We start from the raw sequence: 6076 nt of genomic DNA on the forward strand, positions 1-6076 counted from the left end.
CAAAATCACCAACTGAAGTCTGAAAAGCAATTCTACAAATATTTTGAATTTCTGCTCTGATATTCAGCTGCCAAAATTCCAACTGATATTCAGTACTGAATGTTTTTAACAAGCAGTACTTTCAGACTGTTCAAAATGTTTTTGTATTTTAGCTCCAGATGGAGTATTGGTCCAGTTGGGTGAGTGACTGATATAACCCAGAGTGATCATTTCTTATTAAATTAGAAAATGCGTATTATTTATTTTGGGTTTGAAAATCAGACAAATAATTTCTATCATTAAATGCCATGGGAAGCCTTGAAATGATTCCATAATTATACATCCAATCTTATAAATTTTTACTTGCATGTTATGTAAGATTTCAATTACATACACAGATGAACTGATGGGATTTAAAAGCAAAAAAAAAAAAAAAAAAAAAAAAAAGCTCCCCCTTATAATTCTTTCTTAGCTACCTAGTTTTTAGATAAGAATAAAAGTGTTCTTTTACCCTGTATTAACCAATTAGTTGTTTGTGAGAACATTATTTTTTATAAATTAAGATGTTCACCCATACTAAATTACAGTAATTCAAAATCTCAACAGTTACAAGGCAGGGAATTTAAATGTTCTTGTTAGAAATACCTGATTATGCAAGATGCCCCCTCTTCTCCCAACTTTTCCTAAATACTACCTTTTCTCCTTTCATAGGTCATACACACTAGCATTATCAGCAAAAATAACATTGTATCATTCACTAATATACCTTTTCTCTCCTTGTCAAATATCAATTTGCTTTAGAGGTTTAATAAAATTAAAGTGTGAACAAAACGAAAACTGTAATTTTCTGTTCGTTCCCCCAGCCTTCTCTAGAAATCTCCCCAAATCGCATTTTAATTGTGCTTCCATAATACACTCCTGTGATTCATCAGCAGTAACCCATATCAGCTTACTGTTATTACCAGTCTCCCAAATGCGTCTCATTCAAATCTTTAAGATCTTTTACTATACGACTATGGTAAACACATCCACTAATACTCATCTCCTTACATCCCTTTACACTTTTCCTTTACACAATAATCCTTCCTTTTCAAAGACAAATCTGTCACAACAGTTTGAATGTTTTTGACACTATGTTCAACATTCTTAGGTATTTTATATTCAAATAAATCCTGAACTACGTTTAGTTATGATTTCTTCTTTACTAAAAATGAAACAATTAAAAAAGTTAAGAGTGTAATGATTTCAGATTACCCATATAAATTTTCTTCACCAAACTTTTAAGAGATTAGCTAAATTGCTAACATTAACACTCATAAAAAAAGATACACAGCTGACTACTCCAAATGTGATCGAAACATATATGATATCTTAGTGGAAAAAAATCACATTAAAAAAATAAAACCCTTCAGGCAGCTGGGTGGCTCAGTCAGTTAAGTGTCCAACTTTGGCTTAACTAAGTTAAGGTCATGATCTCGGCGGTTTGTGAGTTCGAGCCCTGCGTCGGGCTCTGTGCTGACTGGAGCCTGGAGCCTGCTTTGGGTTCTGTGTCTCCCTCGCTCTCTGTCCCTAACCAGCTCATGCTCTCTCTCTTCTCAAAAATAAACATTAAAAAAAAAAAAAAAAAAAAAAAAAAAATCTTGGGAACTTCCGCAGCATTGTCTCCCAAACTCAAAGGAATAAAATTCCACAGTAACTTAGAAACAACAGAATTCTTAACAATATTAACACAATTTTAAGATGTTCATTGAAAGGCTAAACAAAATGGGATCATACAGGACTAATTTTTAAAAATGTTTTAATGCACGTATGCAATGCTATGAACCTCAATCAGTTTTCTAATATTGTGCTTAGGACAGTAAAATTTACATGTTGGGTCTATTAAAAGCAAATATTTTCCTAATAACTTTCATTCCTGTACTTCATCCATTTGCAAGAGGAAAACTCCAGGTCTCATCTCAGCCTGCTTTCTAATCTCTTACTGAACACTTTTGTTATTTGGGGCCACTAAGTAACAAAACTGCAGCCTCAGAGAGGATATTTCCAGGACCACTACTAAACTGATCAAGGTCATGGGTTGTCTATTCATGGAGACCCACAATGATACCCATTTACAGTTCTCATTATCCTCCAAAAAGAAGGAACTCTCTTTCAAATGTTTATACTTGGCTTCCTTGTAGGAAGAGCCTAGTTTATGTGCAACCAAACATAAAATAGTTACATTGCTGATCTTGTCATTCAATTTTGCAATCCACTGTTAAAAAATTAATCTAAAAATGTCACTCCCAGATTTAAAAAGCTGTATTTATCTCAAAAATCAAGATTAAACTTTAGCTCCTTTTAATTTTCCAATAGATAATGCTTATAAAAACAAGATCTTGTATAAAGTAGAATGAACAAATGAGTCAGTCACAAGTTAAAATTAAACAACACTTTTCAAAGCAAAACCTAAAAAATAATAATTAGGGAGTTTCCAACATGTTACACTCACACTTTTTCTTTGTCAGAACACAATATGCCTTTATACACTGTACTTGTACATCTCTTTCTTGGTGGTTGGGGATGTTGATTCAGAGATTTTGTCTTAATTCCTCAATTCTGTGCATATTCAGTTCAACACATATAACAATAATTTTGACTGCAATTGTTTTGGTACGAAAAGTTATTTGCAATTCTCACCAACCAATGGGAGCTGTGTGACTTTATGAGTTACTAAAGAAAAGATTTAATATATAAACACAAAGATTAGCCATCTTTTTCCTAGATTGGGAATGTAAACAGAAGTTCACCACAGTTGTCTGTTAAGAGTTATTTATTAATTGTTCCACAATAGTACTAAAGTTCATACCAAACCAAAGTACCTAAAGAAGTCTGAACTGAGAGAATGACAAAATGCGAACAGGTTTTCAAAGATCTCCTTTACCTTTCTAGTTACTTAAATTCCCCAGGACCCTTATCAATATTGGAGTAAATTTTATATTCCCTATTTTCCTTCAAACCTATTCCTTTCCTTCTCCTATTCTAACATATTCCTTACCTCCCTTAACACACAACCTCTGCTCATTATTCTTTTACTCCCTACAAACACAGGAAACAAAATTTTCCCTTTGGAGTATAAGATCCAAATCATTACATTTTTCTCCAGCTGTTTATCTACATTTCCCAAGAGATACTTATCTCAACATGTAACAACATACTTCTCAAGGCTTATCTTGCACAGTATATTTCAACCTAGCTAGTCACACTCAGGCTATATGAAGCAGAGTTTTCGTTTCATGTTATTAAGAACTCAGTATTATTCTTCAGGCAAAAAGATGTGGGGCTGTGGGCTTTCATTTTTATCAATATACTTGCTTATGAGGGAAGCTACTCCTGTGCAACTGAAGCAGCACAATGGTTGACTGTAGTTATTATACACTGTTAACACATTTCTTTGTTGATTGAAAATACTGAACAATTGTCACGTTTAGCGTCTCTATGGTACTTATTATCAGATGGGAAACTGTGCAGAGAATTATATTCCACTAATTATCTGACCAGCTTTATCATAAAACTTTATGGCCTTATGTAACCTAAATGTGGTTCCATAAATGCTAAGTAACTAATTAAATTGCAGATAAAGAAACTTTTAAGTATGCCTAATCTGACGCTTAATTTAGGTAATGACTATTTATAACACAAAATTTCAATATTTAGGCATTCTTCTAAGGCAGAGATTTTTTCTTTTAAGCTTATTTTTTTTTTTTAGTAATCTCTACACCCAATGTGGGGCTCGAACTCACGACCCCGAGATAAAGAGTTGCGTATTCTTGCCACTGAGCCTGCTAGGCGCCCCAAGGCAGGGAATCTTTGTTAAGGTCCACAGGTTAAGAATTTTTTGTTGGAGTTTGTTCATTTTGAGGAAGGGGGTGGTTATTGTGAGTATACAAATTGGCTTGTAAACTTTCATGTGCAAATATATTTCTGGTAACGAATGGGGGTGGGGAGATATCAATTCTCTCATCAGCTGCCCAGAGTTTGAGACACTAAAAATGTTATATACAGTTCTCCCTAGAGCAAAGGTTCATGAAAATCTTACAGTAGAATCTACTTACGTTGGTCACTCACATGCAGTTAATACTTTTTTAAAAAGCGAAACAGGTAAAAAGGAGAAATAACTTTAGAATTGTATGCCCTCTGTATGGTTTAAACTCACTATAATTTCAGAGAATTTATTTTCAAGTTTTTTGATCAAGGATAAGACAATAGAATTCCTAATGCTGTCTTTATGTTAATATTCATTTTAAGTAATCAATGACTAAGGACGTAAATAACAAGTGGAACTAACACATTTTCCCTCAAAATCTGCCAGGAACTCGTTATCCTCTCATAGACGGTATGAGTATCATAGCACCAACAAAGGAATCTTGCATCACATTTTAAAAATTAAAACCTGTCATTATGGATCACAGAAAACATGAAGACCATAAAACTCAAAAAATGGTAAGTCTTCAGATGTAGTTTACTCTAAAAACATAACTTTGAAGTTCAGAAGTTAATTTTCATTTGAAGAAAGTTCTTTAGTTTAACAAGAACTACGAATTTGGAAGCTAAGGACTGTGTATGTCCTATTGCTCAAACGGTCACCCAGTTCAGGCTTAAATGCTACTAATTACAAGAAACTACAAAATGCCAGATACCAGGAATGAACAGAAAGTTTTGCCTTTCTCACCTGATTAATGTAATACAGAAAACTAAATGTGAGGCAGAAATATTTGTATCACTGTTTGCAATTTTTTAGAAATATTAAAAATTTTAAGTACAGGGCCACCTGACTGACCCGGTCGTTAGAGCATGTGACTCTTGATCTACAGGTCGTGAGTTCGAACTCCACACTGGCGGTAGAGCCTACTAATAAAGAAAAAAAATTAAGCACAGATCTTTTTGCATGTATTTCTGTTCTCATTATTGAATTACCACACAAATTACTGACTAGCAACTGCTAAATTATGGTAAATTATGGTACATTCATCCTGAATGTACAGCAACACAACAGTTTTCTACTTCATACCCTAACATCTTGAAAGTAAAAACCTTAATTTTAAAATGACCATATTCAAATATGGCCATTCCACAAACAGAAGAAAACGGGGGGGGGGGGGTAGGTGGATAAAAAAAAAAAAAAAATGTTAAGGTTAACCTAGAATGGAGAAGTCAGTCATCTGTGCAGAAAAATTAAGAACTGGATTTGAATGCAGAATCAGGGAGATTCTGTTTAGCAGTCTTGTTCGAGAAAATACCAAAGCTAGGAAATGACCTTGGCAAAGAAAGAACTAATTTACTTTTCCCAATCATACGGGCCCAGCAGATTATTTCACTAGAGACGAACCCATGTTTATGTCTAATATAATTTATCATTTCCCTGTAATAGTATCATATACCCAAAAAAAGCAAAGCTTCAAAGACCTATTCTATCCTTTAATATTTTTACTCCTTAATTCAACATTTGTAGCTACTGAATTTCAAAGCACAATTTTCTCATGATTTTACATAGCCACCCGCAATTTTTTCTCCATCTTTAAAAGGTACTTACTTTCAAATATCTCTTCTGCATCTTCAATATTTAAATGTCTTACCTCTTTCCTTCTGATATCTATACTTTCAACTTTTTTAAACATTGTTAGACTATGACTAATAGTTTTCCTACTAAAAATGCTCAAGGCCCTTTTTGTGTCCTACTGTTATTACAACCTTTTTGAGGCAAAAAGGATGCATCTAGAACCAAAAGATATTGGAATCTGATTTTAAGTGAGGCCTCAATAGTCTCTCTGATGTAATACTTAGGATACGTAACCCAATTTCAACAAAACATGTTCTAATTTACATATTAACTTTCTACCCTTCCATATAGTGCACCTCAAACACAAAATGCTCAACCAGTTTTCAAATAAAATAAACCTAGAAACATGAAATACTTAAGTTAAAAAAAAAAAACACAATAGAAATACAAGTCTCTAAACTGCAAGTTATACCACTGATGTGAATATTTTAGAAAATGTAGTTCATGAAAAAAACTGAAAAATGTTACTGGATATTAAGTGATATCTCCTTTCTTCAA

This window comes from Panthera tigris, chromosome F3 (assembly GCF_018350195.1).
Source record: "Panthera tigris isolate Pti1 chromosome F3, P.tigris_Pti1_mat1.1, whole genome shotgun sequence".
Classification (NCBI taxonomy): Eukaryota; Metazoa; Chordata; class Mammalia; order Carnivora; family Felidae; genus Panthera; species Panthera tigris.